General features: G+C 45.1%; 3 long non-coding RNA genes across 3 annotated transcripts; all 3 read left to right on the plus strand.

The window, feature by feature from the left end:
• Nucleotides 1–324: 324 nt before the first annotated feature.
• LOC145866053 (uncharacterized) lies at nucleotides 325–7685 on the plus strand. The gene is made up of 2 exons (XR_014383137.1): nucleotides 325–492; nucleotides 7408–7685. It is a non-coding gene; the product is annotated as an uncharacterized LOC145866053 (long non-coding RNA).
• A 632-nt stretch (nucleotides 7686–8317) lies between these two features.
• Nucleotides 8318–15695, plus strand: LOC145866052 (uncharacterized). Its single transcript, XR_014383136.1, has 2 exons — nucleotides 8318–8431; nucleotides 15418–15695. It is a non-coding gene; the product is annotated as an uncharacterized LOC145866052 (long non-coding RNA).
• Nucleotides 15696–16410: 715 nt separating this feature from the next.
• On the plus strand, nucleotides 16411–23828 carry LOC145866056 (uncharacterized). Its single transcript, XR_014383140.1, has 2 exons — nucleotides 16411–16578; nucleotides 23551–23828. It is a non-coding gene; the product is annotated as an uncharacterized LOC145866056 (long non-coding RNA).
• The last annotated feature ends 33 nt before the right edge of the window (nucleotides 23829–23861 follow it).

Genomic DNA, 23861 nt, shown 5'->3' on the forward strand with positions numbered 1-23861 from the left:
TAACCACAACCAACATGCTGGATCTCTGTTTAGTTGTCACTGTGTTAACCACAATCAACATGTTGGATCTCTGTTTAGTTGTCACTGTGTTAACCACAACCAACATGCTGGATCTCTGTTTAGTTGTCACTGTGTTAACCACAACCAACATGTTGGATCTCTGTTTAGTTGTCACTGTGTTAACCACAACCAACATGCTGGATCTCTGTTTAGTTGTCACTGTGTTAACCACAACCAACATGCTGGATCTCTGTTTAGTTGTCACTGTGTTAACCACAACCAACATGCTGGATCTCTGTTTAGTTGTCCCTGTGTTGACCACAACCAACATGCTGGATCTCTGTTTAGTTGTCCCTGTGTTGACCACAATCAACATGTTGGATCTCTGTTTAGGGGTCAGTGCTCTAAAATGAGTCTCTCTGGGGAGAGAGAGGAGGGGGGCCCTGCCTCTAAAATGCATCTCTCTGGGGGACATGACACCAAAGCTAAGAGGTAAGATGACAATTTTATGAAGAATTTATTAACTTTATTTCCAAAATAAATAGCTATCTTAAGATGAATGCAGTTACTGTAAATCTCTCTGGATAAGAGCATCTGCTAAATCAGGGGTTCTCAATCCGGGGTCTGTGGAGGTACTGCAGGGGTTCTCAATCCGGGGTCTGTGGAGGTACTGCAGGGGCTCCACGGCACCCTGACTGTACTCGTTGCAATGTAACACATTTGATAGAATTTTCACATGACACGACCACTTTGCCTACTCTTAATTATTGCCTAATATAATGGAATGCATATTTTCTTTACCAATTCTGATCGTTGTTACAAGAAGAATTTTGACAATATTCCCGTTATATCAACACACTCTTCACACCCGTTTAACAACTCTAAATAGCTTTGGCATAGTAGGCATCAAGTCCCTTGCCAATAATGTTGCCTGCAACGTTGCATACAATGTTCATTTTCATCGAACACAGATTACGCCCTAGATGTCTTCAATTGCCCAATTTATAGCCATGCCAAATTTAGGATAATTTTTTTTAACAATGTGATGTTGCGCTCCAAAGGGATAACTTGAAATAACATGATGTAGATAATTAAATAATCAAAAGATAAACGTGTTAATTTTACACTCTTAGAAAAGAAGGTTCCTTATTGAACCAAAAAGGCTTCTATCACTTCCTTAATATATGGAATTACTAAAAGTTATATATATTTAGGTTCAGTGAAGAAGAACCTCTAGAGTTCTGATCAACGAAAGGTGAACGTTTTGAGGATGTGAACCCAGCAGACCTCCAGGGGTCAGATCAATTCCTCACGTTTTTTCCAGCGCCCGGCCCGGGATATAAACCAGCCACCTTTGGACCACAGGTCCAACTCCTGCCACAGCTCCAACTCCTTAGCCGCTGGACGAAAACCTGAGTTAATCTTGAGAAATTAGCATAAATTAATCTGCCAAAATGAAGACAAAACGCTTTGGAGACATACATGGTATCACTTGTTATACATAAGTATTATACATAAATCATTGCCAAAAGCACAAGACATATATTATTTATGGATTGACCATATAGAGATATAAAACATTATTTTTAACTACTGCAAAGCAATTACATGTGGCTCAGGAACCACTGACTCGCTGCATTATTCTATTGTATTATCAAGACACCTGCTGTTAACTCTTAACTACTTAGGACAGCTCACGAGGTGTTCTAAATATCTGCCGACTAGGTGGGACTAGAGACTTCATGCATAGCTTTAATTTATACCCATAAGTGTAACATAAGTGTAAAATGTCTTTATTCTCAGTACTTATACGACCAATTTTCTACTCTGAGACGCTTTGTGGACATGGGCCTAGATCTGAAAATATTGTTATAAAAAAACGTAGAATGTTTGTTTAACATAATAATAAAAAATGAATATTACTAATTTAACCCACTGTAAACATTGGGTTTAGTTGATTGTGTTGCACTGCTCATGTCCACGTTCTGAAACTGCCCGCATCCCTGTACAGAAACAGATCTGTCCGCGTCCACGTACAGTGTGGCGCAAAGCATATTGTACCGGTTACGCGCAGAGTGGGCTGAGGTGATCTTGGGGAATAACGACAGAGTTTGTTACAGTGTTGAAACGCCGAAGTTTTATTGTTCAATTTCCTTTTTGCTTTACGGTCAGGGACCGTATGAGTGTAGCCAGATCCTTTTCACTCTCTATCCTTGTTTCATTTTGTGGTTCACTGGATTTGTCGTCATCATCGAGATGAGGGACAGACGAACGTCCTGCTAGCTAGCCAAGCTAGTCGGTACAGCTAGGTAAGCTAGCTAGCTACTCTACCAGCAGGATCCTAGTTATCCTAGCTTGTTGGTACAGTTAGGTAAGCTAGCTAGCTACTCTACCAGCAGCATCCTAGTTATCCTAGCTAGTCGGTACAGCTAGGTAAGCTAGCTAGCTACTCTACCAGCAGCATCCTAGTTATCCTAGCTAGTCGGTACAGCTAGGTAAGCTAGCTAGCTAGCTACTCGACCAGCAGCATCCTAGATATCCTAGCTAGTCGGTACAGCTAGGTAAGCTAGCTAGCTACTCTACCAGCAGCATCCTAGTTATCCTATCTAGTCGGTACAGCTAGGTAAGCTAGCTAGCTACTCTACCAGCAGCATCCTAGTTATCCTAGCTAGGTAAGCTAGCTAGCTACTCTACCAGCAGCATCCTAGTTATCCTAGCTAGTCGGTACAGCTAGGTAAGCTAGCTAGCTACTCTACCAGCAGCATCCTAGTTATCCTAGCTAGTCGGTACAGCTCGGTAAGCTAGCTAGATACTCTACCAGCAGCATCCTAGCTAGTCGGTACAGCTAGGTAAGCTAGCTAGCTACTCTACCAGCAGCATCCTAGTTATCCTAGCTAGTCGGTACAGCTAGGTAAGCTAGCTAGATACTCTACCAGCAGCATCCTAGTTATCGTAGCTAGTCTTTACAGCTAGGTAAGTTAGCTAGCTACTCTACCAGCAGCATCCTAGTTATCCAAGCTAGTCGGTACAGCTCGGTAAGCTAGCTAGCTATTCTACCAGCAGCATCCTAGTTATCCTAGCTAGTCGGTACAGCTCGGTAAGCTAGCTAGCTAGCTACTCTACCAGCAGCATCCCAGTTATCCTATCCTCCCTCTCTCGTTGACTGATGCTGGCTACCTCTGTCCGGTTCTCCTCTCTTCACTAGATGGACAGTAACTTTAGTGTTTAACCCCTCTGTGTCCAGGACCAAACTTTTGAATATTATTTTCAGGGCGACTAAAGTAGGCTGGACATATTCCATTTTTAACAATGTTTTTTTTCAGATGAAAAATAGTTAATTACATGAAGCCCAATTTCATAAACTTACCTTATGTCCCTAGTAAGTAGTTCATTCCATCCACAAGAAGGCATAGTGCTGACACAAGCTTTTTGGCGGGGCTGAGAATCTCTACTTTTCTAGGCTACCGCAGGTTAGAGCGCTGGACTTGTAACCGAAAGGAAAGGTTGGTAGATTGAATCCCTGAGCTGACAAGGAAAAAAAAAAATCTGTCTTTCTGCCACTGAACAAGGCAGTTAACCCACTGTTCCTAGGCCATCATTGTAAATAAGAATTTGTTCTTAACTGACTTGCCTAGTTAAATAAAGGTAAAATTATCTAATGTAAAAAACACTATTTCAAATGTTGCTACATACGACCGAATTGAGACGGTCGGTCACATTTGACTGTAAAACCTAGCAGTACTACTGATTTCTCTGACAGTGAGGCAGAGATATATTATTACTGTGTATGTAGCATTTAGAAAAAAAACATGATTATTTGTCTCTGAAATGAAACCATCAAGTGATAGATTTTAAACAAATACATGTCTGTCATTGAACAACCCCATGCCATGATTAGATTGTCATAATTACAGCCGTGTTGAAGAGACCAAACTGCAGCAGGTGAAATGTAGATACTCATCTTTTTAATATATAAGAGCAAAGTATCCACGGGAAAAAACAATAAACAACAAAAAAAAAAACGACTAACAGGCTACGTACCAAAAGACTATCACTATCTAACAGGAGCCTATCACTATCTAGCAGTAGCCTATCACTATCTAACAGGAGCCTATCACTATCTAGCAGTAGCCTATCACTATCTAACAGGAGCCTATCACTATCTAGCAGTAGCCTATCACTATCTAACAGGAGCCTATCACTATCTAGCAGTAGCCTAGCACTATCTAACAGGAGCCTATCACTATCTAGCAGTAGCCTATCACTATCTAACAGGAGCCTATCACTATCTAGCAGTAGCCTATCACTATCTAACAGGAGCCTATCACTATCTAGCAGTAGCCTAGCACTATCTAACAGGAGCCTATCACTATCTAGCAGTAGCCTATCACTATCTAACAGGAGCCTATCACTATCTAGCAGTAGCCTATCACTATCTAACAGGAGCCTATCACTATCTAACAGGAGCCTATCACTATCTAACAGTAACCTATCACTCGTTTTTATGTTTAACTTTAAATCAGTTAACGGTGTATCAATGAAAATCTGATACAGAGTGGAATGTACTGTTGACCAACCCATATATTTCAGCAGGGAAGTGTTCCTCACACCATCATTTCAAATGGTAGGACATGTGTCCTGTTGAAGCTAACTGGCTGATGGTAGGACATGTTTCCTGTTGAAGCTAACTGGCTGATGGTAGGACATGTGTCCTGTTGAAGCTTACTGGCTGATGGTAGGACATGTGTCCTGTTGAAGCTTACTGGCTGATGGTAGGACATGTGTCCTGTTGAAGTAAACTGGCTGATGGTAGGACATGTGTCCTGTTAAAGCTAACTGGCTGATGGTAGGACATGTGTCCTGTTGAACCTTACTGGCTGATGGTAGGACATGTGTCCTGTTGAAGCTTACTGGCTGATGGTAGGACATGTGTCCTGTTGAAGCTTACTGGCTGATGGTAGGACATGTGTCCTGTTGAAGCTAACTGGCTGATGAAGTACAATAACCTAGTATGCCTATTTACAGCAGCATATTAGTAACGGTTGTTGCTGTGTTGAATGGACCAAACTGCAGACGGAATGTGGATACTCATCTTTTTAATATATACGAGCAAAGCATCCACAGGAAAAACAATAACTACTAACTACAGGCTAACAGGCTACATACAAACAAAAGACTAGCGGTGTTAGCACAACCACCCACAAACCCAAGTGACAAACATACTCCTAATTATATGACTCCCAATCAGGAACAATGATCACCAGCTGTCCCTGTTCGGGAGCCACACAGACCCACATAGAAATACAACACCCAGAACACACATACAGACATACTCTGCCACGTCCTGACCAAAACTACACAACACCCTCTGCTGGTCAGGACGTGACAGTACCCCCCCTAAAGGTGCATACCCCGAATGCACCTAAAAAAAGAAACCACAAAATCCCCCAAAACCACAAGAAAAACAAATACAAATACCCCCTAAACAATAAGGGAGGGAAGGGAGGGTGGCTGCCGTCAACAACGGCACTGTGCTACACCCTCCCTCCCCAACTATCCTGGAGGTGGCTCTGGTTCCGGCCTCCTGCCCTCCAGGTTGTAGGCAGACTCATTGGGGTCCGGGTTGTAGACAGGCTCAATCCGTTGTGGATCGTGGGCAGGTTCCTTCATTTCCACGCTGTAGGCAGACTCATTCAATACACAGTTAGTCACATTCAGTTCTGAGTCGCAGGTAGACTCCTTCAGTTCCGGGTCGCAGGCAGACTCCCTCGGTTCCGGGTCGCAGGCAGACTCCCTCGGTTCCGGGTCGCAGGCAGTCTCCCTCGGTTCCGGGTCGCAGGCAGTCTCCCTCGGTTCCGGACTAGACACTGGTGCCGGATACTCTGGACTGCACACTGGTGCCGGATACTCTGGACTGCACACTGGTGCCGGATACTCTGGACTGCACACTGGTGCCGGATACTCTGGACTGCACACTGGTGCCGGATACTCTGGACTGCACACTGGTGCCGGGCTCTTGAGGCTGGGCCGACGCACTGGAAGCCTGGTGCGTGGGGCTGGTAGAGGTGGTACCAGGCTGAAGACACGCACCCTAGGGCTAGTGCGAGGAGCGGGAACAGGCTGAATAGGACTAGGCCAACTCATGGGAAGCTTGGTCCGGGTTGCTGGTACTGGTCGTGCCAGACTGGAGGAACTCACTTCTGAGATAGCACGAGAGGCAGGAACCGGATAGACTGGGCCATGGAGGCGCACAGGTGGCCGTGACCGCACCACCTGCACAACCCATCCTGGCTGGATGGAACTAACAGCCCTGTACGAGCGGGGTGCTGGTACAGGGCGAACTGGGCTGTGCAGGGGCCTGATGGTTGCCGTGCATAGAGCGGGAGTAGGGTAGCCTGGTCCTAGGAGGCGTACCGGCGACCAGACGCGCTGCGCAGGCATCCTCCTACCAGGCTGGATGCCCACTCTAGCACGGCATCTGCGAGGGGCTGGAATGGCGCGCACCGGACTGTGCGTGCGTATGGGCGAGAGAGTGCGCACCTCAGCGAAACACGGCGCCCTCCACTCCATACGCTCCTCCATGTACTCACGGGTAGCTGGCTTATGGCTCTTCCTAGGCCTAGCCAAACTACCCGTGTGCCCCCCCCAAAAAAATTATTGGGGGTGCATCTCCGGCTTCCTCGCCAGTCATGTACCCCGGTAGCGTTCCCGGTCCTCACCAGCCTTTCGCCACGGGCCCTCTCCGGCCAGAATCTGTTCCCAAGTCCATTTCTCACAAGTGTCCATGTCGAAGTCTATTTCCTCAGAATAGTCCATATATTCAGCGTCCTGCTCCCTTTTCCGCTGCTTGGTCTTGTTGTGGTGGGTGGTTCTGTCATAATTACAGCCATGTTGAAGAGACCAAACTGCAGTAAGTGAAATGTAGATACTCATCTTTTTAATATATAAGAGCAAAGTATCCACGGGGAAAAAACAATAAACAGAATGACTAATAACATGCTACGTACATCCCAAAAGACTAGCAGTGTCAGCACAACCACCCACAAACCCAAGTGACAAACATACTCCTAATTATATGACTCCCAATCAGGAACAACGATCACCAGCTGTCCCTGATCGGGAGCCATACAGACCCACATAGAAATACAACACCCAGAACACACATACACAGACATACTCTGCCACGTCCTAACCAAAACTACACAACACCCTCTGCTGGTCAGGACGTGACATAGATAGTGAAAAAACACACCAATCTCTTTCATAATTTCTTTAAACAATAAAAGCTAATTAAAGAACATTTCTGAAAATGGATATATAGCGTTTTGGAATGAACCTCTTCTTATGTTTCCCCATCTGAGCTCAGAGTAGATGAGAGATGTGATGTTTGTCTCTGTTGTGTTGAAGCCCAATCAAGCAGGAGAGACCAGCCTCCCCTGTACCCAGCTGTGTGTCCATGAAGAGTGACCGGTCTATGCTGCAACCTATAGCGTTTAGAGAGGGAGACTTTTCTACTGAACAAAGGTAAGAAGAACTCATGGGTCATGGTCAGTGAGTTAAAAAACACTCTCTCTAGTCATTTCTCCCATTTCTCCCATTATTTTTGTTGTTTTCATAATCCATCGGCTAATCCTTTTGTCCATTTTCGATGTCCTAAAACAATATTAAACAAAGACAACATTCCCTCCCTGTGTGTGTGTGTGTGTGTGAGACAAACAGTGACACATTTTATTATTATTATTATTGACAGTTAACATAGAGATGAAATGTCACAACTACATGTTCATGTGATGCATTAAATCACCTGACAGTTTCTATGTCTGTTAGTAAATATTTTATTTCTCAAAGAGATAATGAATACATGAGAACAATTGACATTAAAGAATTACTGTGTTAACCACAACCAACATGTTGGATCTCTGTTTAGTTGTCACTGTGTTAACCACAACCAACATGCTGGATCTCTGTTTAGTTGTCACTGTGTTAACCACAACCAACATGCTGGATCTCTGTTTAGTTGTTACTGTGTTAACCACAACCAACATGTTGGATCTCTGTTTAGTTGTCACTGTGTTAACCACAACCAACATGCTGGATCTCTGTTTAGTTGTCACTGTGTTAACCACAATCAACATGTTGGATCTCTGTTTAGTTGTCACTGTGTTAACCACAACCAACATGTTGGATCTCTGTTTAGTTGTCACTGTGTTAACCACAACCAACATGCTGGATCTCTGTTTAGTTGTCACTGTGTTAACCACAATCAACATGTTGGATCTCTGTTTAGTTGTCACTGTGTTAACCACAACCAACATGTTGGATCTCTGTTTAGGGGTCAGTGCTCTAAAATGAGTCTCTCTGGGGAGAGAGAGGAGGGGGGCCCTGCCTCTAAAATGCATCTCTCTGGGGGACATGACACCAAAGCTAAGAGGTAAGATGACAATTTTATGAAGAATTTATTAACTTTATTTCCAAAATAAATAGCTATCTTAAGATGAATGCAGTTACTGTAAATCTCTCTGGATAAGAGCATCTGCTAAATCAGGGGTTCTCAATCCGGGGTCTGTGGAGGTACTGCAGGGGTTCTCAATCCGGGGTCTGTGGAGGTACTGCAGGGGCTCCACGGCACCCTGACTGTACTCGTTGCAATGTAACACATTTGATAGAATTTTCACATGACACGACCACTTTGCCTACTCTTAATTATTGCCTAATATAATGGAATGCATATTTTCTTTACCAATTCTGATCGTTGTTACAAGAAGAATTTTGACAATATTCCCGTTATATCAACACACTCTTCACACCCGTTTAACAACTCTAAATAGCTTTGGCATAGTAGGCATCAAGTCCCTTGCCAATAATGTTGCCTGCAACGTTGCATACAATGTTCATTTTCATCGAACACAGATTACGCCCTAGATGTCTTCAATTGCCCAATTTATAGCCATGCCAAATTTAGGATAATTTTTTTTAACAATGTGATGTTGCGCTCCAAAGGGATAACTTGAAATAACATGATATAGATAATTAAATAATCAAAAGATAAACGTGTTAATTTTACACTCTTAGAAAAGAAAGTTCTGATCAACGAAAGGTGAACGTTTTGAGGATGTGAACCCAGCAGACCTCCAGGGGTCAGATCAATTCCTCACGTTTTTTCCAGCGCCGGCCCGGGATATAAACCAGCCACCTTTGGACCACAGGTCCAACTCCTGCCACAGCTCCAACTCCTTAGCCGCTGGACGAAAACCTGAGTTAATCTTGAGAAATTAGCATAAATTAATCTGCCAAAATGAAGACAAAACGCTTTGGAGACATACATGGTATCACTTGTTATACATAAGTATTATACATAAATCATTGCCAAAAGCACAAGACATATATTATTTATGGATTGACCATATAGAGATATAAAACATTATTTTTAACTACTGCAAAGCAATTACATGTGGCTCAGGAACCACTGACTCGCTGCATTATTCTATTGTATTATCAAGACACCTGCTGTTAACTCTTAACTACTTAGGACAGCTCACGAGGTGTTCTAAATATCTGCCGACTAGGTGGGACTAGAGACTTCATGCATAGCTTTAATTTATACCCATAAGTGTAACATAAGTGTAAAATGTCTTTATTCTCAGTACTTATACGACCAATTTTCTACTCTGAGACGCTTTGTGGACATGGGCCTAGATCTGAAAATATTGTTATAAAAAAACGTAGAATGTTTGTTTAACATAATAATAAAAAATGAATATTACTAATTTAACCCACTGTAAACATTGGGTTTAGTTGATTGTGTTGCACTGCTCATGTCCACGTTCTGAAACTGCCCGCATCCCTGTACAGAAACAGATCTGTCCGCGTCCACGTACAGTGTGGCGCAAAGCATATTGTACCGGTTACGCGCAGAGTGGGCTGAGGTGATCTTGGGGAATAACGACAGAGTTTGTTACAGTGTTGAAACGCCGAAGTTTTATTGTTCAATTTCCTTTTTGCTTTACGGTCAGGGACCGTATGAGTGTAGCCAGATCCTTTTCACTCTCTATCCTTGTTTCATTTTGTGGTTCACTGGATTCGTCGTCATCATCGAGATGAGGGACAGACGAACGTCCTGCTAGCTAGCCAAGCTAGTCGGTACAGCTAGGTAAGCTAGCTAGCTACTCTACCAGCAGGATCCTAGTTATCCTAGCTTGTTGGTACAGTTAGGTAAGCTAGCTAGCTACTCTACCAGCAGCATCCTAGTTATCCTAGCTAGTCGGTACAGCTAGGTAAGCTAGCTAGCTACTCTACCAGCAGCATCCTAGTTATCCTAGCTAGTCGGTACAGCTAGGTAAGCTAGCTAGCTAGCTACTCGACCAGCAGCATCCTAGATATCCTAGCTAGTCGGTACAGCTAGGTAAGCTAGCTAGCTACTCTACCAGCAGCATCCTAGTTATCCTATCTAGTCGGTACAGCTAGGTAAGCTAGCTAGCTACTCTACCAGCAGCATCCTAGTTATCCTAGCTAGGTAAGCTAGCTAGCTACTCTACCAGCAGCATCCTAGTTATCCTAGCTAGTCGGTACAGCTAGGTAAGCTAGCTAGCTACTCTACCAGTAGCATCCTAGTTATCCTAGCTAGTCGGTACAGCTAGGTAAGCTAGCTAGCTACTCTACCAGCAGCATCCTAGTTATCCTAGCTAGTCGGTACAGCTCGGTAAGCTAGCTAGATACTCTACCAGCAGCATCCTAGCTAGTCGGTACAGCTAGGTAAGCTAGCTAGCTACTCTACCAGCAGCATCCTAGTTATCCTAGCTAGTCGGTACAGCTAGGTAAGCTAGCTAGATACTCTACCAGCAGCATCCTAGTTATCGTAGCTAGTCTTTACAGCTAGGTAAGTTAGCTAGCTACTCTACCAGCAGCATCCTAGTTATCCAAGCTAGTCGGTACAGCTCGGTAAGCTAGCTAGCTATTCTACCAGCAGCATCCTAGTTATCCTAGCTAGTCGGTACAGCTCGGTAAGCTAGCTAGCTAGCTACTCTACCAGCAGCATCCCAGTTATCCTATCCTCCCTCTCTCGTTGACTAATGCTGGCTACCTCTGTCCGGTTCTCCTCTCTTCACTAGATGGACAGTAACTTTAGTGTTTAACCCCTCTGTGTCCAGGACCAAACTTTTGAATATTATTTTCAGGGCGCCTCAAGTAGGCTGGACATATTCCATTTTTAACAATGTTTTTTTTCTGATGAAAACTAGTTAATTACATGGAGCCCAATTTCATAACATTACCTTATGTCCCTAGTAAGTAGTTCATTCCATCCACAAGAAGGCATAGTGCTGACACAAGCTTTTTGGCGGGGCTGAGAATCTCTACTTTTCTAGGCTACCGCAGGTTAGAGCGCTGGACTTGTAACCGAAAGGAAAGGTTGGTAGATTGAATCCCTGAGCTGACAAGGAAAAAAAAAATCTGTCTTTCTGCCACTGAACAAGGCAGTTAACCCACTGTTCCTAGGCCATCATTGTAAATAAGAATTTGTTCTTAACTGACTTGCCTAGTTAAATAAAGGTAAAATTATCTAATGTAAAAAACACTATTTCAAATGTTGCTACATACGACCGAATTGAGACGGTCGGTCACATTTGACTGTAAAACCTAGCAGTACTACTGATTTCTCTGACAGTGAGGCAGAGATATATTATTACTGTGTATGTAGCATTTAGAAAAAAAACATGATTATTTGTCTCTGAAATGAAACCATCAAGTGATAGATTTTAAACAAATACATGTCTGTCATTGAACAACCCCATGCCATGATTAGATTGTCATAATTACAGCCGTGTTGAAGAGACCAAACTGCAGCAGGTGAAATGTAGATACTCATCTTTTTAATATATAAGAGCAAAGTATCCACGGGAAAAAACAATAAACAACAAAAAAAAAAACGACTAACAGGCTACGTACCAAAAGACTATCACTATCTAACAGGAGCCTATCACTATCTAGCAGTAGCCTATCACTATCTAACAGGAGCCTATCACTATCTAGCAGTAGCCTATCACTATCTAACAGGAGCCTATCACTATCTAGCAGTAGCCTATCACTATCTAACAGGAGCCTATCACTATCTAGCAGTAGCCTAGCACTATCTAACAGGAGCCTATCACTATCTAGCAGTAGCCTATCACTATCTAACAGGAGCCTATCACTATCTAGCAGTAGCCTATCACTATCTAACAGGAGCCTATCACTATCTAGCAGTAGCCTAGCACTATCTAACAGGAGCCTATCACTATCTAGCAGTAGCCTATCACTATCTAACAGGAGCCTATCACTATCTAGCAGTAGCCTATCACTATCTAACAGGAGCCTATCACTATCTAACAGGAGCCTATCACTATCTAACAGTAACCTATCACTCGTTTTTATGTTTAACTTTAAATCAGTTAACGGTGTATCAATGAAAATCTGATACAGAGTGGAATGTACTGTTGACCAACCCATATATTTCAGCAGGGAAGTGTTCCTCACACCATCATTTCAAATGGTAGGACATGTGTCCTGTTGAAGCTAACTGGCTGATGGTAGGACATGTTTCCTGTTGAAGCTAACTGGCTGATGGTAGGACATGTGTCCTGTTGAAGCTTACTGGCTGATGGTAGGACATGTGTCCTGTTGAAGCTTACTGGCTGATGGTAGGACATGTGTCCTGTTGAAGTAAACTGGCTGATGGTAGGACATGTGTCCTGTTAAAGCTAACTGGCTGATGGTAGGACATGTGTCCTGTTGAACCTTACTGGCTGATGGTAGGACATGTGTCCTGTTGAAGCTTACTGGCTGATGGTAGGACATGTGTCCTGTTGAAGCTTACTGGCTGATGGTAGGACATGTGTCCTGTTGAAGCTAACTGGCTGATGAAGTACAATAACCTAGTATGCCTATTTACAGCAGCATATTAGTAACGGTTGTTGCTGTGTTGAATGGACCAAACTGCAGACGGAATGTGGATACTCATCTTTTTAATATATACGAGCAAAGCATCCACAGGAAAAACAATAACTACTAACTACAGGCTAACAGGCTACATACAAACAAAAGACTAGCGGTGTTAGCACAACCACCCACAAACCCAAGTGACAAACATACTCCTAATTATATGACTCCCAATCAGGAACAATGATCACCAGCTGTCCCTGTTCGGGAGCCACACAGACCCACATAGAAATACAACACCCAGAACACACATACAGACATACTCTGCCACGTCCTGACCAAAACTACACAACACCCTCTGCTGGTCAGGACGTGACAGTACCCCCCCTAAAGGTGCCTACCCCGAATGCACCTAAAAAAAGAAACCACAAAATCCCCCAAAACCACAAGAAAAACAAATACAAATACCCCCTAAACAATAAGGGAGGGAAGGGAGGGTGGCTGCCGTCAACAACGGCACTGTGCTACACCCTCCCTCCCCAACTATCCTGGAGGTGGCTCTGGTTCCGGCCTCCTGCCCTCCAGGTTGTAGGCAGACTCATTGGGGTCCGGGTCGTAGACAGGCTCAATCCGCTGTGGATCGTGGGCAGGTTCCTTCATTTCCACGCTGTAGGCAAACTCATTCAATACACAGTTAGTCACATTCAGTTCTGAGTCGCAGGTAGACTCCTTCAGTTCCGGGTCGCAGGCAGACTCCCTCGGTTCCGGGTCGCAGGCAGACTCCCTCGGTTCCGGGTCGCAGGCAGACTCCCTCGGTTCCGGGTCGCAGGCAGACTCCCTCGGTTCCGGGTCGCAGGCAGTCTCCCTCGGTTCCGGGTCGCAGGCAGTCTCCCTCGGTTCCGGGTCGCAGGCAGTCTCCCTCGGTTCCGGACTAGACACTGGTGCCGGATACTCTGGACTGCACACTGGTGCCGGATACTCTGGACTGCACACTGGTGCCGGATACTCTGGACTGCACACTGGTGCCGGATACTCTGGACTGCACACTGGTGCCGGATACTCTGGACTGCACACTGGTGCCGGATACTCTGGACTGCACACTGGTGCCGGGCTCTTGAGGCTGGGCCGACGCACTGGAAGCCTGGTGCGTGGGGCTGGTAGAGGTGGTACCAGGCTGAAGACACGCACCCTAGGGCTAGTGCGAGGAGCGGGAACAGGCTGAATAGGACTAGGCCAACTCATGGGAAGCTTGGTCCGGGTTGCTGGTACTGGTCGTGCCAGACTGGAGGAACTCACTTCTGAGATAGCACGAGAGGCAGGAACCGGATAGACTGGGCCATGGAGGCGCACAGGTGGCCGTGACCGCCCCACCTGCACAACCCATCCTGGCTGGATGGAACTAACAGCCCTGTACGAGCGGGGTGCTGGTACAGGGCGAACTGGGCTGTGCAGGGGCCTGATGGTTGCCGTGCATAGAGCGGGAGTAGGGTAGCCTGGTCCTAGGAGGCGTACCGGCGACCAGACACGCTGCGCAGGCATCCTCCTACCAGGCTGGATGCCCACTCTAGCACGGCATCTGCGAGGGGCTGGAATGGCGCGCACCGGACTGTGCGTGCGTATGGGCGAGATAGTGCGCACCTCAGCGAAACACGGCGCCCTCCACTCCATACGCTCCTCCATGTACTCACGGGTAGCTGGCTTATGGCTCTTCCTAGGCCTAGCCAAACTACCCGTGTGCCCCCCCCAAAAAAATTATTGGGGGTGCCTCTCCGGCTTCCTCGCCAGTCATGTACCCCGGTAGCGTTCCCGGTCCTCACCAGCCTTTCGCCCCGGGCCCTCTCCGGCCAGAATCTGTTCCCAAGTCCATTTCTCACAAGTGTCCATGTCGAAGTCTATTTCCTCAGAATAGTCCATATATTCAGCGTCCTGCTCCCTTTTCCGCTGCTTGGTCTTGTTGTGGTGGGTGGTTCTGTCATAATTACAGCCATGTTGAAGAGACCAAACTGCAGCAAGTGAAATGTAGATACTCATCTTTTTAATATATAAGAGCAAAGTATCCACGGGGAAAAAACAATAAACAGAATGACTAATAACATGCTACGTACATCCCAAAAGACTAGCAGTGTCAGCACAACCACCCACAAACCCAAGTGACAAACATACTCCTAATTATATGACTCCCAATCAGGAACAACGATCACCAGCTGTCCCTGATCGGGAGCCATACAGACCCACATAGAAATACAACACCCAGAACACACATACACAGACATACTCTGCCACGTCCTGACCAAAACTACACAACACCCTCTGCTGGTCAGGACGTGACATAGATAGTGAAAAAACACACCAATCTCTTTCATAATTTCTTTAAACAATAAAAGCTAATTAAAGAACATTTCTGAAAATGGATATATAGCGTTTTGGAATGAACCTCTTCTTATGTTTCCCCATCTGAGCTCAGAGTAGATGAGAGATGTGATGTTTGTCTCTGTTGTGTTGAAGCCCAATCAAGCAGGAGAGACCAGCCTCCCCTGTACCCAGCTGTGTGTCCATGAAGAGTGACCGGTCTATGCTGCAACCTATAGCGTTTAGAGAGGGAGACTTTTCTACTGAACAAAGGTAAGAAGAACTCATGGGTCATGGTCAGTGAGTTAAAAAACACTCTCTCTAGTCATTTCTCCCATTTCTCCCATTATTTTTGTTGTTTTCATAATCCATCGGCTAATCCTTTTGTCCATTTTCGATGTCCTAAAACAATATTAAACAAAGACAACATTCCCTCCCTGTGTGTGTGTGTGTGTGTCTGAGACAAACAGTGACACATTTTATTATTATTATTATTGACAGTTAACATAGAGATGAAATGTCACAACTACATGTTCATGTGATGCATTAAATCACCTGACAGTTTCTATGTCTGTTAGTAAATATTTTATTTCTCAAAGAGATAATGAATACATGAGAACAATTGACATTAAAGAATTACTGTGTTAACCACAACCAACATGTTGGATCTCTGTTTAGTTGTCACTGTGTTAACCACAACCAACATGCTGGATCTCTGTTTAGTTGTCACTGTGTTAACCACAACCAACATGCTGGATCTCTGTTTAGTTGTTACTGTGTTAACCACAACCAACATGTTGGATCTCTGTTTAGTTGTCACTGTGTTAACCACAACCAACATGCTGGATCTCTGTTTAGTTGTCACTGTGTTAACCACAATCAACATGTTGGATCTCTGTTTAGTTGTCACTGTGTTAACCACAACCAACATGCTGGATCTCTGTTTAGTTGTCACTGTGTTAACCACAACCAACATGTTGGATCTCTGTTTAGTTGTCACTGTGTTAACCACAACCAACATGCTGGATCTCTGTTTAGTTGTCACTGTGTTAACCACAACCAACATGCTGGATCTCTGTTTAGTTGTCACTGTGTTAACCACAACCAACATGCTGGATCTCTGTTTAGTTGTCCCTGTGTTGACCACAACCAACATGCTGGATCTCTGTTTAGTTGTCCCTGTGTTGACCACAATCAACATGTTGGATCTCTGTTTAGGGGTCAGTGCTCTAAAATGAGTCTCTCTGGGGAGAGAGAGGAGGGGGGCCCTGCCTCTAAAATGCATCTCTCTGGGGGACATGACACCAAAGCTAAGAGGTAAGATGACAATTTTATGAAGAATTTATTAACTTTATTTCCAAAATAAATAGCTATCTTAAGATGAATGCAGTTACTGTAAATCTCTCTGGATAAGAGCATCTGCTAAATCAGGGGTTCTCAATCCGGGGTCTGTGGAGGTACTGCAGGGGTTCTCAATCCGGGGTCTGTGGAGGTACTGCAGGGGCTCCACGGCACCCTGACTGTACTCGTTGCAATGTAACACATTTGATAGAATTTTCACATGACACGACCACTTTGCCTACTCTTAATTATTGCCTAATATAATGGAATGCATATTTTCTTTACCAATTCTGATCGTTGTTACAAGAAGAATTTTGACAATATTCCCGTTATATCAACACACTCTTCACACCCGTTTAACAACTCTAAATAGCTTTGGCATAGTAGGCATCAAGTCCCTTGCCAATAATGTTGCCTGCAACGTTGCATACAATGTTCATTTTCATCGAACACAGATTACGCCCTAGATGTCTTCAATTGCCCAATTTATAGCCATGCCAAATTTAGGATAATTTTTTTTAACAATGTGATGTTGCGCTCCAAAGGGATAACTTGAAATAACATGATGTAGATAATTAAATAATCAAAAGATAAACGTGTTAATTTTACACTCTTAGAAAAGAAAGTTCTGATCAACGAAAGGTGAACGTTTTGAGGATGTGAACCCAGCAGACCTCCAGGGGTCAGATCAATTCCTCACGTTTTTTCCAGCGCCGGCCCGGGATATAAACCAGCCACCTTTGGACCACAGGTCCAACTCCTGCCACAGCTCCAACTCCTTAGCCGCTGGACGAAAACCTGAGTTAATCTTGAGAAATTAGCATAAATTAATCTGCCAAAATGAAGACAAAACGCTTTGGAGACATACATGGTATCACTTGTTATACATAAGTATTATACATAAATCATTGCCAAAAGCACAAGACATATATTATTTATGGATTGACCATATAGAGATATAAAACATTATTTTTAACTACTGCAAAGCAATTACATGTGGCTCAGGAACCACTGACTCGCTGCATTATTCTATTGTATTATCAAGACACCTGCTGTTAACTCTTAACTACTTAGGACAGCTCACGAGGTGTTCTAAATATCTGCCGACTAGGTGGGACTAGAGACTTCATGCATAGCTTTAATTTATACCCATAAGTGTAACATAAGTGTAAAATGTCTTTATTCTCAGTACTTATACGACCAATTTTCTACTCTGAGACGCTTTGTGGACATGGGCCTAGATCTGAAAATATTGTTATAAAAAAACGTAGAATGTTTGTTTAACATAATAATAAAAAATGAATATTACTAATTTAACCCACTGTAAACATTGGGTTTAGTTGATTGTGTTGCACTGCTCATGTCCACGTTCTGAAACTGCCCGCATCCCTGTACAGAAACAGATCTGTCCGCGTCCACGTACAGTGTGGCGCAAAGCATATTGTACCGGTTACGCGCAGAGTGGGCTGAGGTGATCTTGGGGAATAACGACAGAGTTTGTTACAGTGTTGAAACGCCGAAGTTTTATTGTTCAATTTCCTTTTTGCTTTACGGTCAGGGACCGTATGAGTGTAGCCAGATCCTTTTCACTCTCTATCCTTGTTTCATTTTGTGGTTCACTGGATTCGTCGTCATCATCGAGATGAGGGACAGACGAACGTCCTGCTAGCTAGCCAAGCTAGTCGGTACAGCTAGGTAAGCTAGCTAGCTACTCTACCAGCAGGATCCTAGTTATCCTAGCTTGTTGGTACAGTTAGGTAAGCTAGCTAGCTACTCTACCAGCAGCATCCTAGTTATCCTAGCTAGTCGGTACAGCTAGGTAAGCTAGCTAGCTACTCTACCAGCAGCATCCTAGTTATCCTAGCTAGTCGGTACAGCTAGGTAAGCTAGCTAGCTAGCTACTCGACCAGCAGCATCCTAGATATCCTAGCTAGTCGGTACAGCTAGGTAAGCTAGCTAGCTACTCTACCAGCAGCATCCTAGTTATCCTATCTAGTCGGTACAGCTAGGTAAGCTAGCTAGCTACTCTACCAGCAGCATCCTAGTTATCCTAGCTAGGTAAGCTAGCTAGCTACTCTACCAGCAGCATCCTAGTTATCCTAGCTAGTCGGTACAGCTAGGTAAGCTAGCTAGCTACTCTACCAGTAGCATCCTAGTTATCCTAGCTAGTCGGTACAGCTAGGTAAGCTAGCTAGCTACTCTACCAGCAGCATCCTAGTTATCCTAGCTAGTCGGTACAGCTCGGTAAGCTAGCTAGATACTCTACCAGCAGCATCCTAGCTAGTCGGTACAGCTAGGTAAGCTAGCTAGCTACTCTACCAGCAGCATCCTAGTTATCCTAGCTAGTCGGTACAGCTAGGTAAGCTAGCTAGATACTCTACCAGCAGCATCCTAGTTATCGTAGCTAGTCTTTACAGCTAGGTAAGTTAGCTAGCTACTCTACCAGCAGCATCCTAGTTATCCAAGCTAGTCGGTACAGCTCGGTAAGCTAGCTAGCTATTCTACCAGCAGCATCCTAGTTATCCTAGCTAGTCGGTACAGCTCGGTAAGCTAGCTAGCTAGCTACTCTACCAGCAGCATCCCAGTTATCCTATCCTCCCTCTCTCGTTGACTGATGCTGGCTACCTCTGTCCGGTTCTCCTCTCTTCACTAGATGGACAGTAACTTTAGTGTTTAACCCCTCTGTGTCCAGGACCAAACTTTTGAATATTATTTTCAGGGCGCCTCAAGTAGGCTGGACATATTCCATTTTTAACAATGTTTTTTTTCTGATGAAAACTAGTTAATTACATGGAGCCCAATTTCATAACATTACCTTATGTCCCTAGTAAGTAGTTCATTCCATCCACAAGAAGGCATAGTGCTGACACAAGCTTTTTGGCGGGGCTGAGAATCTCTACTTTTCTAGGCTACCGCAGGTTAGAGCGCTGGACTTGTAACCGAAAGGAAAGGTTGGTAGATTGAATCCCTGAGCTGACAAGGAAAAAAAAAAATCTGTCTTTCTGCCACTGAACAAGGCAGTTAACCCACTGTTCCTAGGCCATCATTGTAAATAAGAATTTGTTCTTAACTGACTTGCCTAGTTAAATAAAGGTAAAATTATCTAATGTAAAAAACACTATTTCAAATGTTGCTACATACGACCGAATTGAGACGGTCGGTCACATTTGACTGTAAAACCTAGCAGTACTACTGATTTCTCTGACAGTGAGGCAGAGATATATTATTACTGTGTATGTAGCATTTAGAAAAAAAACATGATTATTTGTCTCTGAAATGAAACCATCAAGTGATAGATTTTAAACAAATACATGTCTGTCATTGAACAACCCCATGCCATGATTAGATTGTCATAATTACAGCCGTGTTGAAGAGACCAAACTGCAGCAGGTGAAATGTAGATACTCATCTTTTTAATATATAAGAGCAAAGTATCCACGGGAAAAAACAATAAACAACAAAAAAAAAAACGACTAACAGGCTACGTACCAAAAGACTATCACTATCTAACAGGAGCCTATCACTATCTAGCAGTAGCCTATCACTATCTAACAGGAGCCTATCACTATCTAGCAGTAGCCTATCACTATCTAACAGGAGCCTATCACTATCTAGCAGTAGCCTAGCACTATCTAACAGGAGCCTATCACTATCTAGCAGTAGCCTATCACTATCTAACAGGAGCCTATCACTATCTAGCAGTAGCCTATCACTATCTAACAGGAGCCTATCACTATCTAGCAGTAGCCTAGCACTATCTAACAGGAGCCTATCACTATCTAGCAGTAGCCTATCACTATCTAACAGGAGCCTATCACTATCTAGCAGTAGCCTATCACTATCTAACAGGAGCCTATCACTATCTAACAGGAGCCTATCACTATCTAACAGTAACCTATCACTCGTTTTTATGTTTAACTTTAAATCAGTTAACGGTGTATCAATGAAAATCTGATACAGAGTGGAATGTACTGTTGACCAACCCATATATTTCAGCAGGGAAGTGTTCCTCACACCATCATTTCAAATGGTAGGACATGTGTCCTGTTGAAGCTAACTGGCTGATGGTAGGACATGTTTCCTGTTGAAGCTAACTGGCTGATGGTAGGACATGTGTCCTGTTGAAGCTTACTGGCTGATGGTAGGACATGTGTCCTGTTGAAGCTTACTGGCTGATGGTAGGACATGTGTCCTGTTGAAGTAAACTGGCTGATGGTAGGACATGTGTCCTGTTAAAGCTAACTGGCTGATGGTAGGACATGTGTCCTGTTGAACCTTACTGGCTGATGGTAGGACATGTGTCCTGTTGAAGCTTACTGGCTGATGGTAGGACATGTGTCCTGTTGAAGCTTACTGGCTGATGGTAGGACATGTGTCCTGTTGAAGCTAACTGGCTGATGAAGTACAATAACCTAGTATGCCTATTTACAGCAGCATATTAGTAACGGTTGTTGCTGTGTTGAATGGACCAAACTGCAGACGGAATGTGGATACTCATCTTTTTAATATATACGAGCAAAGCATCCACAGGAAAAACAATAACTACTAACTACAGGCTAACAGGCTACATACAAACAAAAGACTAGCGGTGTTAGCACAACCACCCACAAACCCAAGTGACAAACATACTCCTAATTATATGACTCCCAATCAGGAACAATGATCACCAGCTGTCCCTGTTCGGGAGCCACACAGACCCACATAGAAATACAACACCCAGAACACACATACAGACATACTCTGCCACGTCCTGACCAAAACTACACAACACCCTCTGCTGGTCAGGACGTGACAGTACCCCCCCTAAAGGTGCCTACCCCGAATGCACCTAAAAAAAGAAACCACAAAATCCCCCAAAACCACAAGAAAAACAAATACAAATACCCCCTAAACAATAAGGGAGGGAAGGGAGGGTGGCTGCCGTCAACAACGGCACTGTGCTACACCCTCCCTCCCCAACTATCCTGGAGGTGGCTCTGGTTCCGGCCTCCTGCCCTCCAGGTTGTAGGCAGACTCATTGGGGTCCGGGTCGTAGACAGGCTCAATCCGCTGTGGATCGTGGGCAGGTTCCTTCATTTCCACGCTGTAGGCAAACTCATTCAATACACAGTTAGTCACATTCAGTTCTGAGTCGCAGGTAGACTCCTTCAGTTCCGGGTCGCAGGCAGACTCCCTCGGTTCCGGGTCGCAGGCAGACTCCCTCGGTTCCGGGTCGCAGGCAGACTCCCTCGGTTCCGGGTCGCAGGCAGACTCCCTCGGTTCCGGGTCGCAGGCAGTCTCCCTCGGTTCCGGGTCGCAGGCAGTCTCCCTCGGTTCCGGGTCGCAGGCAGTCTCCCTCGGTTCCGGGTCGCAGGCAGTCTCCCTCGGTTCCGGACTAGACACTGGTGCCGGATACTCTGGACTGCACACTGGTGCCGGATACTCTGGACTGCACACTGGTGCCGGATACTCTGGACTGCACACTGGTGCCGGATACTCTGGACTGCACACTGGTGCCGGATACTCTGGACTGCACACTGGTGCCGGATACTCTGGACTGCACACTGGTGCCGGGCTCTTGAGGCTGGGCCGACGCACTGGAAGCCTGGTGCGTGGGGCTGGTAGAGGTGGTACCAGGCTGAAGACACGCACCCTAGGGCTAGTGCGAGGAGCGGGAACAGGCTGAATAGGACTAGGCCAACTCATGGGAAGCTTGGTCCGGGTTGCTGGTACTGGTCGTGCCAGACTGGAGGAACTCACTTCTGAGATAGCACGAGAGGCAGGAACCGGATAGACTGGGCCATGGAGGCGCACAGGTGGCCGTGACCGCCCCACCTGCACAACCCATCCTGGCTGGATGGAACTAACAGCCCTGTACGAGCGGGGTGCTGGTACAGGGCGAACTGGGCTGTGCAGGGGCCTGATGGTTGCCGTGCATAGAGCGGGAGTAGGGTAGCCTGGTCCTAGGAGGCGTACCGGCGACCAGACGCGCTGCGCAGGCATCCTCCTACCAGGCTGGATGCCCACTCTAGCACGGCATCTGCGAGGGGCTGGAATGGCGCGCACCGGACTGTGCGTGCGTATGGGCGAGATAGTGCGCACCTCAGCGAAACACGGCGCCCTCCACTCCATACGCTCCTCCATGTACTCACGGGTAGCTGGCTTATGGCTCTTCCTAGGCCTAGCCAAACTACCCGTGTGCCCCCCCCAAAAAAATTATTGGGGGTGCCTCTCCGGCTTCCTCGCCAGTCATGTACCCCGGTAGCGTTCCCGGTCCTCACCAGCCTTTCGCCCCGGGCCCTCTCCGGCCAGAATCTGTTCCCAAGTCCATTTCTCACAAGTGTCCATGTCGAAGTCTATTTCCTCAGAATAGTCCATATATTCAGCGTCCTGCTCCCTTTTCCGCTGCTTGGTCTTGTTGTGGTGGGTGGTTCTGTCATAATTACAGCCATGTTGAAGAGACCAAACTGCAGCAAGTGAAATGTAGATACTCATCTTTTTAATATATAAGAGCAAAGTATCCACGGGGGAAAAACAATAAACAGAATGACTAATAACATGCTACGTACATCCCAAAAGACTAGCAGTGTCAGCACAACCACCCACAAACCCAAGTGACAAACATACTCCTAATTATATGACTCCCAATCAGGAACAACGATCACCAGCTGTCCCTGATCGGGAGCCATACAGACCCACATAGAAATACAACACCCAGAACACACATACACAGACATACTCTGCCACGTCCTGACCAAAACTACACAACACCCTCTGCTGGTCAGGACGTGACATAGATAGTGAAAAAACACACCAATCTCTTTCATAATTTCTTTAAACAATAAAAGCTAATTAAAGAACATTTCTGAAAATGGATATATAGCGTTTTGGAATGAACCTCTTCTTATGTTTCCCCATCTGAGCTCAGAGTAGATGAGAGATGTGATGTTTGTCTCTGTTGTGTTGAAGCCCAATCAAGCAGGAGAGACCAGCCTCCCCTGTACCCAGCTGTGTGTCCATGAAGAGTGACCGGTCTATGCTGCAACCTATAGCGTTTAGAGAGGGAGACTTTTCTACTGAACAAAGGTAAGAAGAACTCATGGGTCATGGTCAGTGAGTTAAAAAACACTCTCTCTAGTCATTTCTCCCATTTCTCCCATTATTTTTGTTGTTTTCATAATCCATCGGCTAATCCTTTTGTCCATTTTCGATGTCCTAAAACAATATTAAACAAAGACAACATTCCCTCCCTGTGTGTGTGTGTGTGTCTGAGACAAACA

Source organism: Salmo salar, unplaced genomic scaffold, assembly GCF_965601325.2.
Source record: "Salmo salar unplaced genomic scaffold, fSalSal1 ptg000117l, whole genome shotgun sequence".
Lineage (NCBI taxonomy): Eukaryota > Metazoa > Chordata > Actinopteri > Salmoniformes > Salmonidae > Salmo > Salmo salar.